This window comes from Phocoena phocoena, chromosome 20 (genome assembly GCF_963924675.1).
Source record: "Phocoena phocoena chromosome 20, mPhoPho1.1, whole genome shotgun sequence".
NCBI classification, from domain to species: domain Eukaryota; kingdom Metazoa; phylum Chordata; class Mammalia; order Artiodactyla; family Phocoenidae; genus Phocoena; species Phocoena phocoena.
The window spans coordinates 38154622-38178888 of record NC_089238.1 but is presented as its reverse complement, the minus strand read 5'-3'; the positions used below and the strand labels follow the sequence as shown (position 1 = coordinate 38178888).

Genomic DNA, 24267 nt, shown 5'->3' with positions numbered 1-24267 from the left:
GTGTTGTGTCACAAGAAATGAACAGATTCAGGGCTTTGGGTTTTTGTTTGTGTTTTTAATTTTAGCATTGTGTGGGGCACAAAATTCAAGGGAAAACTTTTGAAGTAGATGCTATTTTAAAATGATTTTCATGTATTACACAAGTGGAAAAATGAAGGCAGGAAAGACATCTGGGCACTTCAAGAATTGTTAAAAAAACACTTGGGGGAGGTAGGCAAGAAAATTTGGTACAGCCAGAACACAGTATTTTACAAGGAATGGAGGGCTGAAGTAGGGGTGGAGCAAAAAGGTACAATGTGGATTTGGGCAGTTACTTAGGTCCTTGAATGAGATTTTTACATGATAGTTCCCATGAATGTTACACAATGTTACACAATCTGAAGTATACAGATGCCCCAGAACATGTGTAGAAAGTAACTTGAAACCCAATCCGTCATTCACTGTTTCTCTGAACTGCATGGTCTCACCAGAGCTCCCTCTAATAAGTTCTTGTCAGAAAGCTTCTCTTGCCACTTCCCTGAAAGGCAGTGAATTAGGCTCTCACATCTGACAGGAAAAGATTCTGGGGCATAGAAGGACATCAAGTAGGAGAGAGGAGAAGCTTGGCAGAAGCCAGGCTACCCACCAGCATGTGGAAACTCTCAGCGGAGCCTAGGTGATATAGATCAGGTGAGCTAATTGAAAGAACTGCATTTCCCTTGGAGAAGGTCTTTGGTACAGCAGGATGAAATGGAAAGCTGTCATCATTTCTGTTCTCACTCTCTCAATTTTGTTTTTCCTTTTAAAACAAGCAATTGAAGCCAGAGGCTATTTTTAGCCCCCTGGCTGAGGGTGAGTGATAGAGTACATTAGTGCATTGTTGGGGCTGGAGGTAAACTTAAGTGAGAGCCTTGATGGTATAGCCCCACAGAGCTGGCCGGGTCAGGAGATTGGCAGCAGCATTACAGGCGACAAACAAGATCCAACCAAAATCCTCAGGGACTGTAATTTCAAGTGCTGCAGCTAGAAGACTCTATATAAATAGAAGGAAGGGAGAAGAGGGAGATAACCAAGCTCTAGGTCGGATTCCTTTCGGATTTGGATGCTCAGGTTCAAGGGACAGCATGGAATTTAAGTCAATTTTGTAGGCACAAAAGATCCCAGATGGTAGACCCAGGAAATCTTGGAGTTGGTGGTCATTTTATGTGTTCAGCTTGTATATATCAGTCTCAAGAATTTTTAAAATTAATTTTATCTACTTACTTATCTACCTTTTTAAAAAAAAATTTTTTTAACATCAGCTGGAAAAGCTGCCTTACACCTAAGGTCACATTACCTCTGGCTCAAGGAAATTTCACCTTTTCCTTTTCCACAATGAAGAAAAATGACAATAGCTATTCTTTCCATCAGGTATTTACTGGGGATCAGATTCCACACATACATACTACAATCTAATGGCATATATATGTATATGTGTGCATATTTATGTATAAATTTAATATTCAGTGAAACTCTGCAATGTTGGCAATCTCCTGGATTTGTAGATGAGTGATGTGAGACTCCCAGAAGCTATGAGACTTGCCTCAGTTTCTATTACATACAAGGAGCTGAACTAGAATTTGAACCCAGATCTGTTTGCCCATATGCCCCATGTTTTTTGCACTGCCCTGCCTGCTTGTTGTATGTATGTGTTGAGGGGAGTGTAGTCATTAAGAAGGCTTCCTGATATATCAAGGTTCAGAGAGTTGATGGGAGGGGATCATATGGGAGGGTCATGGTTTGATAAAGAAAACTGAAAACAATTCTTTGTAAATGGTTTGAATAACAACTGTTAAATGATAATCACATCACATTTTAAAAAATGCATCGCCCCTGAATAAAAGTGAGTTATGGAAAATGAAACTTCGTGGAATTTGATCAATTAACTGTTGAGACACTAAACTTAGCTAACAGCCTTCTGGATGTAAGCTCCAGAGGGGGCTAGTGCATCCAGTAGGCCAGTAACTGTGGAATAACATAATTCCTTTAATTAGAGATCCAAATTGTTCTAGGGTGATTTATAGAGGGGAGGAGGAGCAACAAAGTAGGAGGAGGAGCTTCTTGCTGTCCAATAGAGGATTTTCAGATACACAGATCTGAAGACCCATAACGGCAAAGTGGTCCCTAATTTGCAATTACTTGTGTGAAGAGAAAACAGCCCATGAAGGTAAGTGGGGCTGAGGTGAGCTCTTATGCTGCTTGAGAGAAACGTTTGAAGCTTCACTCAGGAATGGGTTGTCAGTCAAAATCTCAGGAAGGAGACCAGATGCCAATCAGTGTGGCAGGAGTAAAGCCTGAGGAAAGACTAGTGGCCCATCATCAAGCTACATGGCGATTCATGGCTAAACCTGGACCAGACCACTGACACAAAGCAAAAGTAGTGAACTGACAGCCAGGGTGTTGGGATGATCAGAGGGAGTGATGTTTGGGGAAGGTGGCTGTTTGCAGAAAGCTCCTGCTGAAAAGCCTGAGGTTCTGCCCTGAAGGCAAACTTTCAAACGCCTTCATATCACTCACTTAATTTTGCTTTGTCGCAGTTCCCCAGCTGAAAAATAAACAATCTTATAAAAAATTATGTCCCCTTAATGTCCCTTGACCCCCCCCCACACACACAACCTGCATCTAAGATATATAAAAATTTTAATTCTTATAGATGCTATAGATTGCAGCCAAGGCAATCTTGAGATATAGTACAGAGCTATTGTATACAAATATGCATTTGTGGAATGAATGCATGAATGACTGGGAACAAAAAGAGCCATGATCTACAGCTCTGTGTGTGAGAGTGTGTGTGTGTGTGTGTGTGTGTGTGTGTGTGTGTGTGCGTGCACACGTGCATGAACATTTATACCTTACAGAAGCAATGTCCTAAAACCTATAGAAACCAGAAGGACCTGGAATGGCCTCCTTTAGTTGTGTGAATATCTGAAAGTTGGAATAAACAAGGCTCTATTATTTGAACAAAAAGAGGGAAAGTATAAACATTTAGGGAAATCCCCAAGATTAATTTAATTCACAGTTATGGTGAATCGGTCCCTATTCTGGAAATAGAAAAAAAAATAATGTTAACAATACCACCAACAACTATTAAAACAATGATAATGACAGCAGTTATTGAGTTCTTATTTTGTATCAAGTATTATGTGATGCACTTAATAAACACTATCACACAGAGCAGGCACTATTACAATCCCTTTTTACTGATGGGGAAATTAAGGTACAGTTAAGTGATTCACACAATGTCACTTAAACTAATGCATGATGAAGCTGGGTTTCCATCCGCTTCAGTCTGATCTCAGAGCCCAGATGAACTGGGAACATAATGAAGCACATATCAGGAGCATTCTTCTGATTTTTCTACTCTCTGCAAGGACAGGATAGGCAGGATTTTTTTGAGGAAAATACTGCCCTTCAGTGGTTTATTCTGTCTCATCTTCTTATCCGTGGGGCACATCTATCCATGCTCATTAAACCACACTGAACATGTGTGTGGAACATCTGGATGTGAGTAGACTGTTGAATTAAGTAAATGCTGATCACTCCAGGGTACTATCACGCCATTTGTGATTAGTATCCCTCCTCCCTCCTTGTTTCTCAGAGTAAGGTTTTTCTGGATTTTTCTGCAGGTGTAATTTCCACAGATTCTGTGCTGGAAAAGGGATTTGCCCTTGCCTGGCTAAGTGCCTTGCAGGCTGTTGAGAGTCTTAAAAGTTGAGAAGGAGACATTAGGGTTGGACCCTCCATTCATAGGATGTGCTTTTCCAGTCAAATGAAACTCCAGATGTGTGCAATTGGACAGGATTGCACTATTCTGTTCAGACTATATGAGTCCTGCACAGAAAATAAGATTTCTCTCCTTGCTGACTTCTTTCTAGCATTTTCAACATCTTCGACTGTTAGTGGAGATGATGGAAAATACGGAACCAACAGAAATGAATTCTAAATTTAGGCTTAAGTGGTCAATTTGAGCTCCCGTTAGAACCGAGGAGTTAATATCCTAGAAATGTTTGACTGTGTGTTCAAATTAAAGTATGTGTCCTAAATGAATTTTAGTTTTAGAAATTTGGACTAATGCCTTCTTCTGTTGAATGGGGGAAGGTGACAAATGCACCCCAGAAGCAGCTACAACAGATTGCTCTATTTGACTCTGAAAATTACAATGAATTGTTTTGCATTTTATCTTAATAAGAAAGAAAAATACCTTAAAGTTTATATTTCTTCCATATCCACCCTCAGCAGGGACTCATAAATGCCTGCTGATGAAATTAAGAAGAACTATGTGCTCAGGTACTAGTAGCCCCAAGCACTGGAAAATAATTAAATTAAATACTTAATGAGAGTCATTCTGTTTTTTTGGGGGGGGAAGTGTTGGTTCTGAAATGTTTAGGTTATGGGAACATTTTGACCTAACTGTATCTGCTTAACTTAGGCTGAAACTTCTTGCTATACATTTGCTCAATAAATGTTGGATCATGATGAAAGCCAAATAGTTTTGAGTATTTTAACAACAGCAACAACCACCACCAACAGAACACTTGTGCACAGTCCAGTTTTTATTGTCCATACCCTTGAAATATTATCCCACAAAATCAGCAATACCAAGAAAACAATCTTTTTCTTTGTCCAATAGAGAAGCAACAGTGACTGCTTGGAAACTTTTGAAACCAGGGTAAATTTTGGAATAATTAAAATCAATTTTTACATAAGTTTTCAAGCCACGTCAATATTTTATTAACCTCTCTGTAAACTGCAGAAGAAAATAGTTAAGGCTTTTCATGTGAAGTCCTCCACAACCAGATTTCAACCTTCAGCTCCGCTGTAATCACTGTTTTCCACAATCACCATTCCCTAAATTTCATTTGCAACAAGAGTGAGATAGTTACACATCAACAGCCCACAGTCTAAATCTGATGAGTAGAAGTGTTTTGTTTGACCTATTTGGTGTTTGCAAATTGGAATATTTTGCTGAAAAAGCTAAAACTTTGGAAATACTCTAAGAAAACTGGAAAGGTCTGGAAACAGTGGGTTCATATTTCTGCATGGCAATAATTAGTTAGAACTAAGTAATTGGCTGAAATGTGTACATGAGGAAGGAATTTTCTTGTTTGCCCCAGTCCCTATTCCTCCCTATTGCCCTATTTCTGGCTTTTTTGCTCATTTACAATATATACTTGGTCATTATAGACATTTGAATCTGCCCATCAGGTACTTCTTCACTTCCTTGTCTTTGACCCTCCTTCCTGCTTTTCTGCTGTTTTCCTCTATGATGAATGCTTTCTCAGGTTACCTCTTTTTTCCAAAGGTTACCTCTTTTTTTTCTTTTGTATCTTTTTCTGGTACTTATAGCCTTTTCACAGAATTGATTATACACTCAGTTGTCTTCATTCACTCAACAAATATTCAGGGAGCAAAGCCATAAGTCAGGCACTCTGCCAAGCACTGGGACCTTAGTAGTAAGTGATTGCAGTTGACCTACATGTGTCTGGGATGTGTTCCTTGTGTCATTTGATCACATCACTGTTAAAGTACTCAGATTACATTTATAGATGTGAGAACTAATTGAAAACTCAGTGCAGTTCCTCCAACAACTGCAGTTTTCTTCCAGGCAAAGGGTAGGATTGTAGGTTCCCCCCTCGCTGGTGGTAGGTATGGCTGTTTGACTTGTTTTGGAGAGTGAAATGTAAGCAGTACTCATGGGTATCACTTCTTCAGAGGAAAACGTTAAAAAGTGGTATGTGATCCACCACACACTCTCTTTTCCTCTGCCAAAGCAACCAGCAGCACTGGCGGCTCCTCTAATGACCCAGGTCCTAGAATAGGATATAGAGCACAGTCAGGTGACCTGTGATGAACATGAGTTCTGAATGAGAAATAAAACTTGTTATTTTAACATCTTGAGGTTTTTTAGTTTCCACAGGAAAGCAAGGAAAGATCCTAGTTTATCCTGACTGCAACATTTAGTGCTTCTCAAACTGGGGACCATGAGATTCATAAGATTAAGAAAAAAAAAAATTAGTAATCTAAAGAATTCATTTTACAATTTAGGATGATAAAATTTCTCATTTGCTGTGGTTACAGCAGTTGAAAACAGGTGGTTGTTTGTTTGTTTTTTGGCTGTGACGTGTGGCTTGTGGGGTCTTAGTTCCCCGACCAGGGAGCGAATTCAGGCCCATGGCAATAAAAGTGCCAAATCCTAACCACTGGACCACAAGGGAATTTCCTGAAAGTGGGTTTAATACACTTAGAATATTATATTCTTGGACTAAATATTATTCACACTGGTTTTCTGGACAGAGTGAGTCCTCGGATCTTTATTTTAAATAGAAATATTTTCCCTAAAGGAAATATTTTCCCTTTCCTTTTCTAAAATAATCCACCAAACACCTAAATTCAAGAAATACTCTCCTGGGTGAAAAGGGCCTTTGTAACAATCTTTAATTCTATTTTTAAGGTCTGTTTCAATGAAATATAAGTATACAATGCAGAAAATTGCACTAATCATAAAGGTCAGTGAATTTTTATAAAATATGCACAACTGGCTCATTATCAAGATCAAGAAACAAAATCTTCAGCATCCTCTCTCCACAAATGCCTCTTTTTTACCCCCTTTCAATTGATATCCTCCCTGTCCAAGATCAATATGAACCCCTACTGGGGCTTCAAACAGATTAGTTTTGCTTATTTTTGAACTTTATATAAATGGCATTATATTGTATCTACTCTTTGGTGCTTGAAACACTTTTGCTCAATCTTTGTAAGATTCATTCATCTTGTGTTGTGTAGCTGAAGTTAAATATAGTGTAATACAGGGACTTCCCTGGTGGTCCAGTGGTTAAGACTCCATGCTCCCAATGCAGGGGGCCTGGGTGCGATCCCTGGTCAGGAAACTAGATCCCTCATGCCACAACTAAGAGCCTGCATGCCGCGACTAAAAAAAAAAAAAGAAAGAAAAAGAAAAGATCCTGCATACAACTAAAGATTCTGCGTGCCACAACTAAAGATTCTGCGTGCCACAACTAAAGACCTGGTGCAGCCAAATAAATAAATAAATATTAAAAAAATACATATTTTTAACCATTATGTGGATACAGCATAATTTATCTACTGTATTGAAGATGGACATTTAGATTATTTTCAGCTTTTTACTATTAAAAGTAGTGTTTCTGTGAACATTTTTGAAAATATATATTTTGTACATGTATTTTGGTAAACAGGTGGATATTCTTATAGTACATAAGGGTCAAGTTGCTTATGGTAGAACTTCAGGGTAATAAGGTATGAGAAGTTCAGCCACGCAGTTTTTCAAAGTGATCGTACCATATTACATTCCTGGTTAATCCAAATCTGTGTCAATACTTGCTATTATCTATTCATTTTTCTTCCTCTTTCCTCCTTTTCTTTCTTCCTTGCTTCTTTCTCTTCCTCCCTTCACCTCTCTCCCACTCTCCCTCTCTCTTTTTCTTTCTTATTATTTTGGGTGTGTTGTGTTATTCACTGTTGTTTTAACTTTGCTTCTTTGATTACTAGTGAATTTGAGTATCTGTTCATATGTTTTGACATTTAAAAATATTCTTTGCTTTTTTCTTATTGACTTGTAGGCATTCTTTATATACTGTAAATAAGTCATTTGTTAGATTAGATATATGCATTTCAAACTACTGAAGAAAAAAATCTTACTGGTTACATGCTACCCAGATTCCTCAAATATTAATGCTTGACTACATATACTTGTCTTCCCTCAGCCTCCACTCACCCATCTAGGTGGATAATGAGGTTTTCTTTTGTTTTTGGCCTATGTGGTTAGAGCGTCTGGTGTCCTGTTTAAGAAAACATTGCCCTCAAGGCCCTGGATATAGCCTGCTTATCTTTATTCTGCATCAGTTAAGGAAGAAGTGTACAGACCCTGCTGTTTAGATTCCTGGACATTTAATAGGTGGCAATGTGGATATTAGGTAAATACACGGATAGAATTATGGGCATATTCATTATTCCCTTCAGGGTTAAACACTCGTCTTTTATTCTATTCTTTTGGCTCTATGCATTCATTTTGTTTTAGTATTTTTTGGTTCTTTTTGTAGTTTAATATTGTTATTTTAGATTTACTAAAGTGGTAAGTTCCAAGATGCAAGTTAAGTTTAAAGAAAAGTACCATTTAAAATATCAAACCATAGCAAAAGAATTCTCCATGTAACCCAGCTCAGCTTCCCAAGTTTAAGGCGAAAGCCAGCCATGTGTAAAGCAATATTTTGCCTGCCTTTGACTTCTTTGTGTCTGTATCTCCCCTCACATGTTGGGGAGGCATTATGGCCAGATGACTACAGGACTTAGCTATTTCTACATCCTATGGACCAAGTACCATTATCAGTCTCCTACCCTCAAGTCCTCACAGATGTTTTACTGATCCAGCAAATTTTCTGATAAATGAAGAAAAATCAGTAAGAAAAAGGAAAATTATAGTTGGTTTGACTCACTCAGGAATGAACTTTATGGGAGAACTAGACAGACTTGAATGAGGAAGATGGGGAGCAAGAACGTACCTTTTTGGTATAATTGTTTATTAATAAAACACATGGAAATTAAATGAGCTAGACTAAACAGTCTTCTCTTTATAACATATTTCATGAAGAACTGTATTATCTTACATCAGGATAAAGCCTTCCTACAGTATGCCCAAATATTTACTTTTACATTATGAACATTTGAACCCTTTTGACATTTTCTACAAACCTCAGAGCATCCATTTAAACTCAACGGCTCACTTCTGCCTTTTAATTTCTTCACGTTGTAATTTAACACTAGAGTTACTTTTCCGATGTATTTGGTATGAATAAATTATATTCTACAAATGGTTCAAACGTTCAATAGGCTCTAACCAGTCATCATTTATCTATGAGTACCCTTTAGAAAAGAACAAAATGATCTTCATTTTTTTTGATTTGTACAATTTAAATCTAAGAAACGTGCAGTTATGTAAGTGCAAGATTAAGGACTTCTCTCATTGCAAATTTCTAATCCTCCTGCTGGGGGATTATAAACTCCCATGCTGTTATAAAGTTTCTGTGCACACAATGGTTTTATAACTGACTGGAAGATTGAAGGTTTTTTTTTTTTCCCCCCAATTTAAATATGTTTGAATCATGGGACTCCATTAGAAAAATACAGCTTCATTGGAATTAGGAGAAAATATACCCTTTGTTCAACATTTAATATTGTATTTCCAGTTCACGTGTGATTGTACAGTTTACAGTCTCCCACAACCCAAATAAAAAAGGTTTTATACCCTACAGCTGCAAATTTCAAAAGACAATGTCAAAACGTTCAGTAGAACAGAACTTTCTTATCGCTCCCAGCAGACTCTCAACTCCAGCATGGCATGGGGAGAAAAGGCCTTAATTATAACAGTCTCCTATTACAGTAACCTACTTGGTTAGCACATGTTGCAAAGTTAACAGACATGAAAAATGTGGATCTTGTTTCTTTCTGTTTATTTTTCCAAGATGTTTGGGGAGGGGAGTTGCACCAGGGGAGCAGAGTCATTGCCTTTGCGCAGCCCTTTAGTGATCACTAAATTTACATTAAAATGAATGGTAATAAGATTTAAACAGGCTCCATCCTGTGTGTGCATGTATTTAGTGGGCTATTCAGTTGATATCAAGACTTAGTCTAAATCAAGACATATGTGTTTATGTGGTGGGGGTATGGTGGGGTGGGTATTTTACAGACTCCGAGCTTAAATCTGGTGGTAAAAATAGGAAGAGGGAAGAAGCAGCCTCTTCTCTTTCTTGTTGACTTAATGGAAGAGTGAGAGGTAGGAGGAGACTCAGTGGAATGCATAATGAGGGCCTGGATATTTCATGGAAACTGCCTTGCTACTTGGGTTTGTCCCAGTACCTACAATGTATTAAAACGAAACAAAACAAAAATAAAAGCAACAGAGAGAGAGAGAAAGGACGGAAGGAAAAAAGAAAGAAAAAATGTTGGTGTCTCCCCAGAGTTGTACTTAGCACTCAGGTCAAGGATACCTGGATCTAAATCTAACTGTCAAAATGTATCATAATGTGAAGCCTTAGTCAAATTACTTCTGCTCTCTGGGCCTTAGTTCAATCATTTATTAAAAAGTGGGGAGGGCTCTCTGTGGAAGGCCAAAGCAACGCAGAGGAGACGGTAGTGACTTGAGAGCGTGGCCACCACCACCACCACCATGAGCCTCCTCGACAAGCCCCAGGGTAAGATGTGACACCACAGGAGCTGCAGAAGTGGGAGGAGGAGGAGTTTAACACAGGGCCACTCTCCGTGCTCACCCAGTCGGTCAAGAACAACACCCAAGTGCTCATCAACTGCCGCAACAACAAAAAGCTCCTGGGCCGTGTGAAAGCCTTCGACAAGCACTGCAACATGGTGCTGGAGAACGTGAAGAAGATGTGGACCCAAGAGCGGCAAGGGCAAGAAAAAGTCCAAGCCAGTCAACAAGGACCACTACATCTCAAAAATGTTCCTGCACGGGGACTCAGCCACTGTGGTCCTGTGGAGCCTGCTCATTGCCGGCAAGTAGGGGCCTCCTCCCTGCCATCAGAACTTGCCCCCTCATTTTGCAAAGACCTGCCCTTTGTGCTGGGAATAATAAAATCATGTGTTTTTCTTAAAAAAAAAAAAAAAAGTAGAGAGGAAGGATGATGATTTTTGTCTCTGAGGTTCCTTCCAACCATGTCCCAGGTAATAATATAAGCCTCCAGAAGAATCTGGGCCCCTGATAACAATGGTAATGGCTGAACCAGGATGGTGTCTACCATCCAGACTGGTCCATGTCAATAACAAGACCCAGAGAAAACGCTGGTATAAAAGGATGTCCCTTGAGCAAGACTCACTGATGAAGGTAATTTTATTTTCAATAGTCTGTAAAGAGTGCTTGGTCCAGAAACCAAAAATTAAAAGACCGGCACCTGAACCTAGGGGAGGGTCAAGATGACTCATGACTGAAGCAGATTTAGATGCAAAGAGTGCTGTTGGTTAAAGGCACCTGTACCCACACATGATGCAGTGTTGTAGATGTGCTAATCTCATCAAGCTGGCTGACATCAGCTGTTGGCAAACTGATCACCTTCATTCCCCAGTTGTGCCTAATTTGGGCTCCACTAAAAGTGAGCTGATGATTGCAGTGCCCAAGGTCAGCGTCTCCACTGTCCGTGTTTAATAGTGTTGGTGAAAGTGTCAAGTCCACAGATAAGAAAAGCTTCCCCTAGACCTTCTGAAAAGCAAGTCCAACATCCAACCACATAATGATCTGAATTATATTTTTAAATTATATTTTATAATTATTTATAATTATACTTTAAAATTATATTCTAAACAAAGTGAAAAAGATGGAAGGAAAGAGGACGGGAGGAAGGAGTCTGGTGCAATAAAGGGAAAAGCTCTGAACTTGGTTATAGAAGATGTGCATCAAATCCCAGCATCACTTCTTTCTACCACATTTCTGTCTCCTCTCCCCTTTCACTTCCTTCACTTGCACACTCATGTTTATTCTCCTATTATTTTATCTGTTACTTGTGCCAGGTCCTGCCACAGGCAAAGTGAGGGCAGGTGGGAAACAAGAGTGATGTGTTCCTGCTTCCATAGGATTTATCTGTTAGCTGTAGAGACAAGAAGTAATGAGGCCCATAGAAATGATCACATGATAACCAAGATGACAGATGATCTGAGAGAGAAGCATGGAGTCTTAAAAAACCAATGATACGAAGGAGAAGTATGGGGTTTTAGAAATCCATATAATAAGAGGACTGCAGGCATACCTCGCTTTATTGTACTTCTCAGATACTGCGTTTTTTACAAATTGAAGGTTTGTGGCAACCCTGTGTAAAGCAAGTCTACCAGCACCATTTTTTCAACAGCATTTGCAAACTTTGTGTCTCTGTGTCACATTTTGGTGATTCTTGCTATATTCTAAACCTCCACTAGCAGAAGCTCAAAATGATGGTTAGCATTCTTTAGCAATGAAGTATTTTTAATTAAGATATGTACATTGCTTTTTTTAGACATAATACTATTGCATACTTATAATATACAATATAGTGTACAGTGTAAACATAACTTTTATATTCAACGGGAAACCAAAAAAATTCTTGTGACTTGCTTTACTGTGATATCTGCTTTAATTGCAGTGGTCCGGAACTGTACCCACAATATCTCTGAGGTCTGCCTGCAATCTACTTAAGGAGTTCAGGAAGCCTTCTCTGAAGAAGCAACATTGAAAGGGAGAGCCACTCTAAGAAGAAGTTAGTTTCAGGTTTCCAAGCTAGTCAGAATCAAAGACAAAATTTGAACCAGTTGCTTTTTATGTTTCTTTTTCTCATTCACCTATGTGTGTTTATTTGCACAGCCAGCACATATGCAACTGGATATTATTCCTGATACATTTTAAACCCCGTTTTCTTCTTTCACTGGTGGTAGTTGAGGCTTTTACTTCTGTAAAACTCTTAGACGCTCTCTTCTTTCTTAAATTCACAGCCAAGTGGAAGCTAATAATACTCTTTTTTTTTTTTTTTTTTTTTTTTTTTTGCTCAGCGGCCATGGCTCACGGGCACAGCCGCTCCGCAGCATGTGGGATCTTCCCGGACCGGGGCACGAACCCGTGTCCCCTGCATCGGCAGGCGGACTCTCAACCACTGCACCACCAGGGAAGCCCTAATAATATTCTTATTCTCTATAACTGGAAATTTTCATGTTTGCAAAGCATCGAAAACCTCACCATTGTCTATTTTGACTGTCTGGTGCTAGGCACTGTATTGAGCATTTAAAATATATAATCTCCTTTAATGTCTGCACAACCAGGTAAGTATTTTACAGATGATAAAATTAAGTTACAGAAAGATGATATAGCTAGTCTACAAACTAGTGATATACTGAACCTGGAATTTGCAACCAGAAAGTTCTGAAGCTGACATCTGCATACTTCATTTCATTCATTACATGCCTCTTCAGTTTAATCAGCTTTTGCTTTTCCTGAAGCCCAAGGAAGGGTAATTGACTTGCCTAATATGGCAGAACTTTGTGAGAATAGTGTCCTTATATCACCAGTATCCAGTATGAGGAGGAAAAAATATAAATTAAGACACAAATTCTTTCTCTCTTTCTCTACCTCATCCAGGTAAACAGATGTAGAGATAATAGATGATTATTTTAGATATATCTATATTTATTGTTTGGATAGATCTATACATAGATTTAATGATGTCTTTTATGAATATACATTTTAAATTTTATTATAGCCCAGTTAATTTTTTTCCATTATGGTTAGAGCTTTGGTTTCAGGATTAGAATCCAGGCTTCAGTGCTTTCTAGCTGTGTGATTTTTTTGGCAAAGAATCTTAATGTCTCTGCACTGTATTTCCCACCTAAAAAAAAAGTTAATTGTATGATGTGTTTATCATGTAGGCTGGTAGTTGATGGAATGTACATCTAGTGGTATCCTCAGTGGTCAGTAGACAGTAAACATCAATAAATGGGAAATCAAGTCATGGTGAACACACAAGGCAGGCTTAAAAGGAAAGAGAGCATGCGAGGGCAGTCTGAGTAGATGTGGCTGGAGGGAGGTGGAGGAGAGAAGGCATAACACCTTTACTTCTTTTTTATTTTAACCAGCCTTTCTATACATTTTCATAAGGATTCTTAAGCTGGAGGCATTGTATGAGCTCTAATAATGTGAGATTCTCCAAATTAAGAGCAAATTTCCTTCAAGTTAAGTAAGCTGAAGATGATTGATCATCTCTGAAATCTGTTCCTTCTCTGACTGTCAAAACCAATTTATCTGCACTGCTCTTTCAAAATGCATCTCTTCCAATCTTTGTGACTAAGGTCTACTCTCCCATAATAGAATATGAGTCCCTTTAAGACAGGGTCAGTGTAATCATTTTCCCCCCTCACTGCCCTTAGCTCCAGGATTATGCTTTTCTATGGTGGAGGGAATAATAAACGCTAACTGCACATAGAGCAATTTCTTTTCCCTCCTTTGCCTTTGGCTTAGTCACCATCACAAACACTTCTTTTTTTCTGCTTCTCAGCTTTCTTTACCTCCAGGTCATCATGACTTTGTTTACAGATTATATATCCAGGTTTCCAGGCATTTGACTGGCTATGATGTGAGATTCATAATAACCTTCCTTTTGGTTTAGACTTTGTGACAAATCTAGCTGCATGGCCTTTGACGAGCCACGACTCCTCTCTGGACCACAGCTTTCTCATCTGCAAAATGAGGTAGCAGGCTCACTGATTTCTAAGACGCTTAATTGTCTAAATTCCATGCCTTTGGCAGCCACCCTCACTCCTGAAGTAACGAAGCTCTGAAATAAATTTTCAAATGGAAAGTGTTTGTGTGAACTGGATATGCTCATAGATGCTCATGAGGTTTGTCACAAGGCATGAGGATGCAGAGCATCTTCATGAATCTGTCCTTGTGTCTGGATCTTGCCTGGCTCTTGGCTATAGTCCTCTTTCCACCATGACAACATGACAACAGCTGAGTGCTGTTATGTGTCAAATTACCTATTCTCTTTCCTTCCAAAAAATGAAACTACACTTTCAGATACATTTTAAGGCACGAAATGCACATGCTACATAGACACTTAGCTTTCTAGGGAAAACAAAGGTTCGAAAAGAGAAAAAAGAAGTTTTTCAGTCTATATTCATTCCATTCTGAACTTCATATAACATTAACTTCAATACAGAAAACGAAGGTTTAGGTAGGAGAAAAACAATCTCTGATCCTTGGGACTTTGGTTATAGTTGGTTCCAGCTCCATCACTGATTTAATGTGATACTTTAAATAATTTGTTGAATATTCCTTTGCCACATCTACCTTTGTGTAAAATGAAGATAAGGATTCTTTGCTTTGTTCCTGAGAACACTGTTACATAGAAGCACTAAATGGGATGGACCTGACTTGTCACTTATTAGGTGTAGTGATAAATCCCTTAACTTTTCTGAACCTCCTTAAGATGATGGTTCCTACCTCATGGGATTTTTGTGAGAATTAAAGGACTGTAGCTTAATTTCTGGCACTTAGTGGATATTCAACAGATGGTAGTAGTAGTTAATTCCTTGAGATGACACTCAGCCTAGTGGTCTATAGTTTTATTAAGTCGTAGATGCAGAGCAAGATGACTATGGCCACAGGACTCATGTTGAAGGACACATGGTGTGGCCCAGGAGTTCCTTATTCTGAGGTCTGGAAGAAGACATACAATAAACACAGAAACACCTTTGGCTAGACCTGAACTGCTTTGTGACCTTTTGAAAACCATTTCCTATTTCTCGGCCTCTCTTTTTCTTGTCTGTCATTCAAGCAGTGTCAGTTATGTATTGTCAATGTTTCTTCAGGCTTACCAATGTTAGGGGTGAGAGACTGAGCTTTTCTCTTCCCAGGAATAGTTGGCAGGGATTTGATGTTTCAAAATTCATATAAATTGTAGCTGTGCCCTGGAGGTACAATGGAGGAACTTCAGGTGTGTTAAATCCATTGTACAGTGGGGAAGCCTTAAAGGATGCCGGCAGCAATGCTGTGTTTGTAATGAATGTGTTTGAAATGCTCGTGCATTTCTTGATCAGTACGTTCACCAAGAATAAAAAATATTTATGTCATTCTTTGTTCTACTCAAAGACCAAAATACTTAGCTTCTCAAAACTACGTGTGATTTTTTTTTTTTGCACTGAGGCTTGATAAACAACAGTGTATGCTAATAATAATCATTATGAGGACTTTTTTATGATAAAAGTATATCTATGCCAAATTCTCTAGGCACCTAAGAACGCCAAACTGAATATATTACCTAATAAAAGGACAGCCCAGCTCTATAAATCTCAAGCATAGTGAAGAAAAATTCTCCATAACCATCACCAACTGTATAATAAATAAAGCAACTATTCACCTACGTAAACCAAAGGAATGAAGGAGCTTTAAAAAGCACCAGCATTTTGTATCTGAGGACTTTAAAGCAGAACCAGAAAGGTATTATATGCGGAAATGGTCTACTAGGTACTTAAAAGTTAAACCGACCCTCTTTTTAGGTAGTGGGTAAGCCAGTTAGCCGTTGACAATTTTATAGCAGCTGAAATAGAATAGGATGTGTGTGCTGCAGTAATGCACACTTCCAAAGTTTCAGTGACTTAACCCATCAAATGTAATTTCATACTCGTGTTAAGTCCTATGAGGATTTGAGGTTTGTAACTCTAATCCACATCAACTCAAGATCCAGGCTGGATCTTGGCTGCTTCCCTCTAGTGACCTCAAAATCTTGGTGCTCTTTATGTCCAGCCGTACAAATGAGGGAAAGAGATAAGCATAAAAGACTCACATCCTTTCCTATTTACCTTGTACTAAGAATAACACTTGCCAATTCTGCTCACAGCGCATTGCCCAGAACAAGCCGCATGGCCCTAACTTTACATGAGAGAGACTGAAGTAGGAAGGCTGCATTGTGAACAATATTATTTTGCTATATAGCAGATCTCTTTTATCCACAAGGGTGAATCTTGCCTACGTCTCTTACCTTGATGCATGACCTTGAAAAGAACTTGCATCCCCTCTTGGACTACAGTATACTCAAAAGTGAACACATAAAAATCTTTTTTCAAGTGGGAGGATTGTGTCAAAGATCAAGTGGAATCATGACCAAGAAAGTGTTGAGCCTGCCATAAAGAAGCATCCAAAGATGAGCTATTATATGCCATGAAGATTATGGGTCCTGGTGCTATTGTATCTTTGTTCAAATTCTGAATCAGACACTTATTTAAACTACTTTTTGTCAAGTTACTCAATTTTTTTGTTTCTGATTTCCCATTATTTAAGTGGAATGATATTTGCCCTAAACTATCAGAGGTGAGTTATGAGTCCTTTTAGATGATAGGTGTGGAAGCGTGGTCAAAACATTATATACTTAATACGGGTAACATACTGATAGATCGATTGAGTTGAGGGTCTTAGGTCCCTGTAGACCCTCTTGAAGTCAGATAGAATGCTTTCAGTAGCAAGTAACAGATGACCTGACCTAAAATAGGATTGAACAATAAGGACACTCATTATCCTCCATAATGGCAAGTCCAGGAAAAGGTAAATATGGCAGATCTTTAGTGACTCAAGTTTGTGTCATGTCTCCACATTAATATCCTTCATGCTACCTTCATCCTCAGTGGACTAACAAGGAGACTGTGGCAGCTCCAGGTGTCATACCCAGACAAAACAGTTAAAAGCAAGAAGGATCATTATTCATTTGTTCTCTTTCTTCAGCCTGAAGAAACATTTACATAAATTTGACCTTTCCCTCCATTCCTTCCTAGCAGAAATTTCCCTGCCTATCCCTAAATGAACAGTTGGCAAATGAAATAGAATTGCCATAATTGGATTGATCATGTTGCATCAAATTTAGGATGTTAAGGAATCAAACAGAATATCTAGGCTTACTTTGTGTTCAACTCCTAGAGCAGAATTTCCTTCTTGAAGAAAGGTTTCCTTTTTCTGATAGCAACTGCATTGTGTTCTTAGAATCTAACAAAGAATCTTAGCTCTGCTATAGTTGTCAAGGGATCCTACTTGACACCAAGGTGAAAATCTCAGATAGACCAAGATTGGGCTGGCCACCTGGCCTTGTGAAAGAAAAAGGGCATTGTAGGCAGTCAGATTTAGATTAAAATCCTGACTCAACCACTAGTGACTTGAATTTTGAAAGATGCTTACATCTCTTATGCTTCATTTCCTCTCTATAAAACCGGATATTAACAGCTACCTCACAAGTCTTTTGAGATGACTGAATTAAATAATGCAGCATTTCTGGCACATAGTGGGCACTCAATAAATGTTATTAGTGGTATTAGTATTAATATTAATGTCAGAATAATGAAGAATTAGAAGAACAAAAACTATTCTTGGCATCTTTTCCCACATCCTTTTTCTTCTGGTCATGTTGGACATATATTACCCTATTTCCTTTCCAACAAGCCCTCTGTCAAAATGCAAATACAGATTAAAAAATATTTGTCCTCAGACTTCAAAAACAGGGGCATGGTTAAGTAAATTGGGGAAAGACTGAATGACGGAAAGTTAATCAACCATTAAAAATGATGTCTGTATAGCATTTTAATAACATGGAGAATGACTTATGTTACAATATTAAAAATATGTTCCAAAGTATATACATAGTATGATATCAACTATGTAAAAGAAAAATATTCAGAGGAAAAAAGCTTGGAGGGAAAAGCAACAAATTTAACAAACTTTGGCTCTCATCAGAGAGATTCTGTGCAATATTATTTTTTTTTGTTCTTTAATTCCATATTATCCAGATTTTCTTTTTGAGCATGTATTAACTATGTATTTAAATGAAACTACATTGAATATAGAGTTATCAATATAGACATATAAATATGGGTTTATAGATGTTATTTATTGTAGATATTATCATTTATTGAGCTCATACCTGACCTTGTGCTACACTCATTATATAGGCATTACCTCATAAATTTCCTGCTAGAACACCAGGGAGTAGGTGCAATTATTTCCATCATTACTTCCATATGATAAAATTGGATCTTAGAGGGGGAAGTAAGTTACCAAGATTACTGATGCCTGTTAGAAAGCTAGGATTGGAACCCTAGGTGTTAGCCCCACAACATCCATGACTTGAACCACTCCAAATACCTCTCCTTCTACAAAGCAGAGATTTAGAGAAGAATTATTTGTTGGGAATATTATATTGGTAACTTAAGTACAGAACCAGGTAATCCTTAAAGGTCCCATCCAATGGAGAGATTCTTTAATTCCATGAAAGAGTGGGATGCATGTCTTGGGCTTGTGAGTGCCCAGCAGAAAATTGATGTGCAAGTAGGTAAGGAATGCCCGGTTTGGGTAGACTGAAATGGAGGAGAGCAGGATGAAAGACATGAGAAACAGAAAGTGGCATTTTGGTCTTTCTGATTAAATTGCTGCATTGCCATGGTAGGTGTTGGCTATTTCTGATGGAGACTGTTATATACTTAACTTCCCAGTCCATAGCTTTCTATTCACACAAGCAAGAGACATGAATATATTTGCATGTCAACCTATGGAACAAGAGTGGAAGCTGCTTTTTCTGGGAATGGGAGACACGTGTGATTTGTTTAAAAGTCAAATCATTAAAGATATAAATTAAGCTAAGGCAACAATATGAGACATGCAACTCACCAGCACTGGGTATATCAAGACAAATATGTGCTGGCATTTCTAGTATCGTGGTGACTCTAGTGAGGGGTTTGTAATGAGCTAAGTGAAGGAAGTTGCCTGAGTTAAATTATAGAGTCAAATCCTGTCTTCCACATTTTCTGTGACTTTTTTTGATATGCACCAATATGATGATTTGGTGTGCAAATTCTTCCTCTGAATTCAGTTTGACCTGAACTGTATGTGTTGAAAAGATAGTACTCCTACAACAAAACCCCATGCCATTTCTGCTACTACCTATGGGTTCTTGTCCACAAGACATTGAAGAAATACAAGTGTAAAGACTATGTTTGCTTATAGTGGGTATACTTAGATGACATAAAATGGACAGAACTCCATGACTGCAATGGATCCTGTGCAACGCATTGTTTTTAAACGTCAATCTCAAACTATAGATGCTACCTGAAATGAAATGGGATGTGGAAGTAAAGTTGCATATGACACTGACACCCTGACATCTACCAGATCATGATGTGATGGCAGCAGAACGCTGAGGACACTGGGACTTGAGCAGTAGGGAAGTCCTTAGAGGGAAGCATATGGTTAATATTATATAGAATATTGATGTTTCTACCTGCTCAGCTGTCAACCCTCTTCCTTTTAGTAAGATCTCTCAGGTTCTGGAGACATCATCTTTAGTCTTTCTGGGTATAGTGAAGCTGACTCTGTTTTTAGGGCCAGGAGTTGAGTATGTAACTGAGTTTGGTTAACCAGAGTCTCACATCTCTCAGCCTTAAAGCTTGATTCAGAGATAGTAAGATGGCCTGGACCAAACCCATCTGAGTCAATACTACCTGACAACCTTTCTTTTTTTTTTTTTAATTTTAAGAGAAGATAACATTTTCTGTTGAACTTAAAGATCAGTCTTCAGCTGCTGGGGGGCAGAGAGGTAGACAATACATAAAGATAATCTTTCTTATGATGAAAATAACATAGAAGCAAAAAGAGAGAGTAGAATAATGAAGAAAAACCTATTCAAAATACATGGAGTGAGCCCCTGGATCCAGCCAAGTCTGAAATCATACTTATATTTGGATTACTTAATTATGTCAGTTGATAAAGTCACTTTTTTCTTTATTCCAGTTTGAGCTGGGTTCCTTTCATGCAAATATAAGAAGCTACATTAGTACCAAGTTTTATGTATATAAAAATTGTCACATTTGAAGTTTCATGAAAACTTTTCATAGATGTTTTCATCCTGGATATATATATATATATATATATATATATATATATATATATATATATATGTATGTATATATATATATATGTGAGTTATTATAGTTGAAAAATTAAACTGGTAAATGGCAAAAATGGTACTGTAACTACATCAGAAACAAATAAAAAACCCTTCACTTTGTTCCACTGTCAAGTGAAATGTTTTAGAATTAATAAAAGGAGCTAGTATCTCTTGTAACAGGTTTTAGAAGTGCCAAGATTTGTCCCTTGTAGGTGGGTATTCAACCCAATGAGTGAATGACGGCTCTAACTATATTCAGCCATCCGTGTTTGCGGAGTCCATAAAAGAGAAAGCGGTCACAGACAAACACAGCTTGTGTTATGAACCATTGCATTTAAAAAGAAAAGACAATGATGTGTTCAAGCTTATCAAAGACTTCTGTTAGAAGCATAAAAACACACAGCCACATGTGGATTGATCTACACCGATGACGCCCCTGCTAAGCTTGGGTAAATTCCAGAATGGTTCCCTAAGAAAAGAGTACCTCACTGCTCCATTACAGATTGTATGTTGCACAATCATGAAAAGGCTGCGAAACCCATTCATCATAATCAAAGGATGCTTTGCTTACTGCAGCGAACATAGTCAACTTCAAGGGAGGATGTTTTCTCAATTATCATTGATTCTATTTCTTTTGTTAATAAATTGATAAAGAGCACTGCCTTTCTTTTCCTTGAAGAAGTGAGGTGACTTTTTTGGTAGCTAGATAATTACTTGTATTTTTTTCAAATGTGCAAAATAAAAATGTTTCTTTACAACTGAAACAATAGTTTAGTTGACTTAGAAATAATTGTATGTAGCAGATACACTCAAATACTTAAATGTACTAAATACACATTAGTCAAAACCAAGTTAAACACAATAATGGCTAGAGTGAAGTTACATCCTTTTATTAGGAAATGCTGTGTGGTTCAAAGGACTTGGATAGCATAATTACTTCACTACCATTTTTTTTTTTTTTAAAGAAAGAGTTGTTATGGAAAAAGAAGGAATGACCCCCATGTGTGAAGTGACAATGCATTTGCCACACTGGAAGTCTCTTTTCCATAGATATTTTCACTCTGGAGACATTAGTGTGGGAAAAAATAGGTGCTGGACGCCTTCCCAATATTGATATTATGGAAGTAAGTGTAAGTTTTACACTGTTGTGTCCCAAGTGTTAACATCTGGAAGAGTGCCTGGCATGTAGTAGGAGCTCAAAAATATTTTGCAAAAAAAAAAAAGTGGATAAAGGAAGAGCCAGTTGTTGCAAATGAAGGGAATGATATCGAAGTCTGAGACTGTCTGATGTGCTCAAGTGTCATCTTTTCCCACAACTTGCAACTACAGTGCTGCAGACCTGGGCACCAGACAGTGTTATCATAACTTTGCACATCCAAGCAAAGACCTAGAACCACTAAAATGTGAGTGATGATGTGCACATGTCTATTTCAGCAAGGTTCCTCATGTTTTCCAAAGTCATAGACAAAAGTTCTAACAGAGGAGTGATTGACCTAGCAAAAAAAAAAAAAAAGTAATAAAAGAATAAACGAGAAGTAGTAAGTTTGACACTGTTTTATGTACTCTTAGGATTCTTTTGAAAATAAAAGTAAAATATAATGATAAGCCTTTCATTGCTTGCTAATGATATATCTAAAATTTTAATAACTAACCTCTCATGGTTTTTAATAAGAAGCATAAGGACAGATTTTCAGAACAAACGGCAGGGGTCTGGGGAAGGCTGCAGTGAAATTAAGTACCACTGTTGTAGCACTAAGCCAGCACAGTGGTCTGCACTGCACAGAAGGTGTCAGAAAGAGAAAGACTCCCAAGTAACATCATGCAATCCTTTCGTATAGCCTCTGACCTTGCAGAGTTTATCTGAAGGTAGGAGGAGACTCTACATTTAGCCTCTGCTCTGTTCATTGCTCTTGTCTTCTTGCTGTGCCAAAACCTCAGTTAACCCTGCAATCTCATTCTCAGGACTCCAGTGGGGCAAGTCACCGAGTTTCTATTCCACTTGCCTGGTGCCAAGGAAGCCAGGCAGCAGCCATGAACAGTGCATCTACATTTGAGAGTGAAGCTCTCAAAGAGAGCAGAAGATGGAGAGCATCAAGTCAGGATGGAGAAGCATGCAATTTCAGGGAAAAAAAAAGATTCCATGTATTTGTTAACTCCAACCTAATAGTCCCATCTTAGCCCTAGAGACAGAGGAATAATACCTTCAGCCAACTATAGCTGGAGGAGAAATCTTATGTGCATCCAAGCTATTGCTCCATTCTTTTTTTTTTTTTAACATCTTTATTGGAGTATAATTGCTTTACAATGGTGTGTTAGTTTCTGCTTTATAACAAAGTGCATCAGCTATACAAATACATATATCCCCATATCTCTTCCCTCTTGCGTCTCCCTTCCACCCTCCGTATCCCACCCCTCTAGGTGGACACAAAGTACCTAGCTGATCTCCCTGTGCTATGCGGCTGCTTCCCACTAGCTATCTATTTTACATTTGGTATTGTATATATGTCAATGCTACTCTCTTACTTCGTCCCAGCTTACCCTTCCCCCTCCCCGTGACCTCAAGTCCATTCTCTATGTCTGTGTCTTTATTCCTATCCTGCCCCTAGGTTCTTCAGAACCTTATTCATTTATTTATTTTGCTCCATTCTTCTCATGGGCAATACAAAACCTATTATCCCAATGGACAAGATATGGCCTTAGTTTGCTCATAAAAATATCATGCTAGTGTACAGACAAGAGTGCATCAGCTCCTCTTAGTCTCAGCTCCCTCCACAGTGAAACTCCAAGAGATGCTTTTTGGCCTCATTGCATTAGGGTTTAATTTAATCCTCTCTCTCAAGACTGCACTGCAAAAAACACATGTCTTTCTGTTGTGCTATTCATTTCACATGGCATTTCTCTTTTCACCTGCCAAATCTCTCATTTTTAATAATTCCCTAAAAGCATAATGGATGGCCAGCTCATGGTTGGTCAGACAATAGCTTTGCGAATGGTGCTAAGAGAAAAATAATGTTTGAAGTGGGGAGACAATGTTCCTACTCTGCAGTGGCCACCCCACACTTGGAATGTTAGCTTTCATTCTGAGTACTACACTAAATGAACTTTGACAAGTGGATGGTGCTCAGAGGGAATTGGCAGGAAGGAGAAAGGGGCTAAACATAAACTATTTATGGAAAAATTGAGGAACTGGAGCACAGAGAAGGAAAGGAATAAGAGAACATAAGCATAGGATTTAGGTACCTGAGGAAGGATCCTCTGAAACTAGAAACTTTTAACATTTTAGTAATTCCAAAAATTTGAATACGTATTTAGTTCAATAAATTAAGATTACTTTGTAAAGATCAGATTCATCCTCAAATTTAAAAATATGCTTTAGGGAGGAGTCAAGATGGTGGTGTGGGAAGATGCAGAGTTAGTATCTCCCCACAACTAGGGTGCTTGCCCTCCACTGGTGGGGAACTCTGACTCCCAAGGAGACGGGAGGAACCCCAGAGTGAACCACCCCACGTGGTTTGTGAGATCTTGATTCGTGAGCCCGGGGTCAGGCGGAAGCTCCTGCAGTGGGAGCTCCAAGTCCAAACCACTGGACTAACAGAGAACCTCAGACCCCAAGGAATATTCATCGGAGTGAGGTCTCACAGAGTTCCTCATCTCAGCACCAAGACCCAGCTCTACCCAATAGCATACAAACTCCAGTGTTGGAAGCCTCAGGCCAAACAACCAGTAAAACAGGAACACAATCCCAATAATTAAAAAAAAAAAAAAA

At 38.4% G+C, this 24267-nt stretch overlaps 1 pseudogene; it reads left to right on the top strand.

The window, feature by feature from the left end:
• Positions 1–10219: 10219 nt before the first annotated feature.
• On the top strand, positions 10220–10570 carry LOC136141091 (small nuclear ribonucleoprotein Sm D2 pseudogene; annotated as a pseudogene).
• Positions 10571–24267: the final 13697 nt, after the last annotated feature.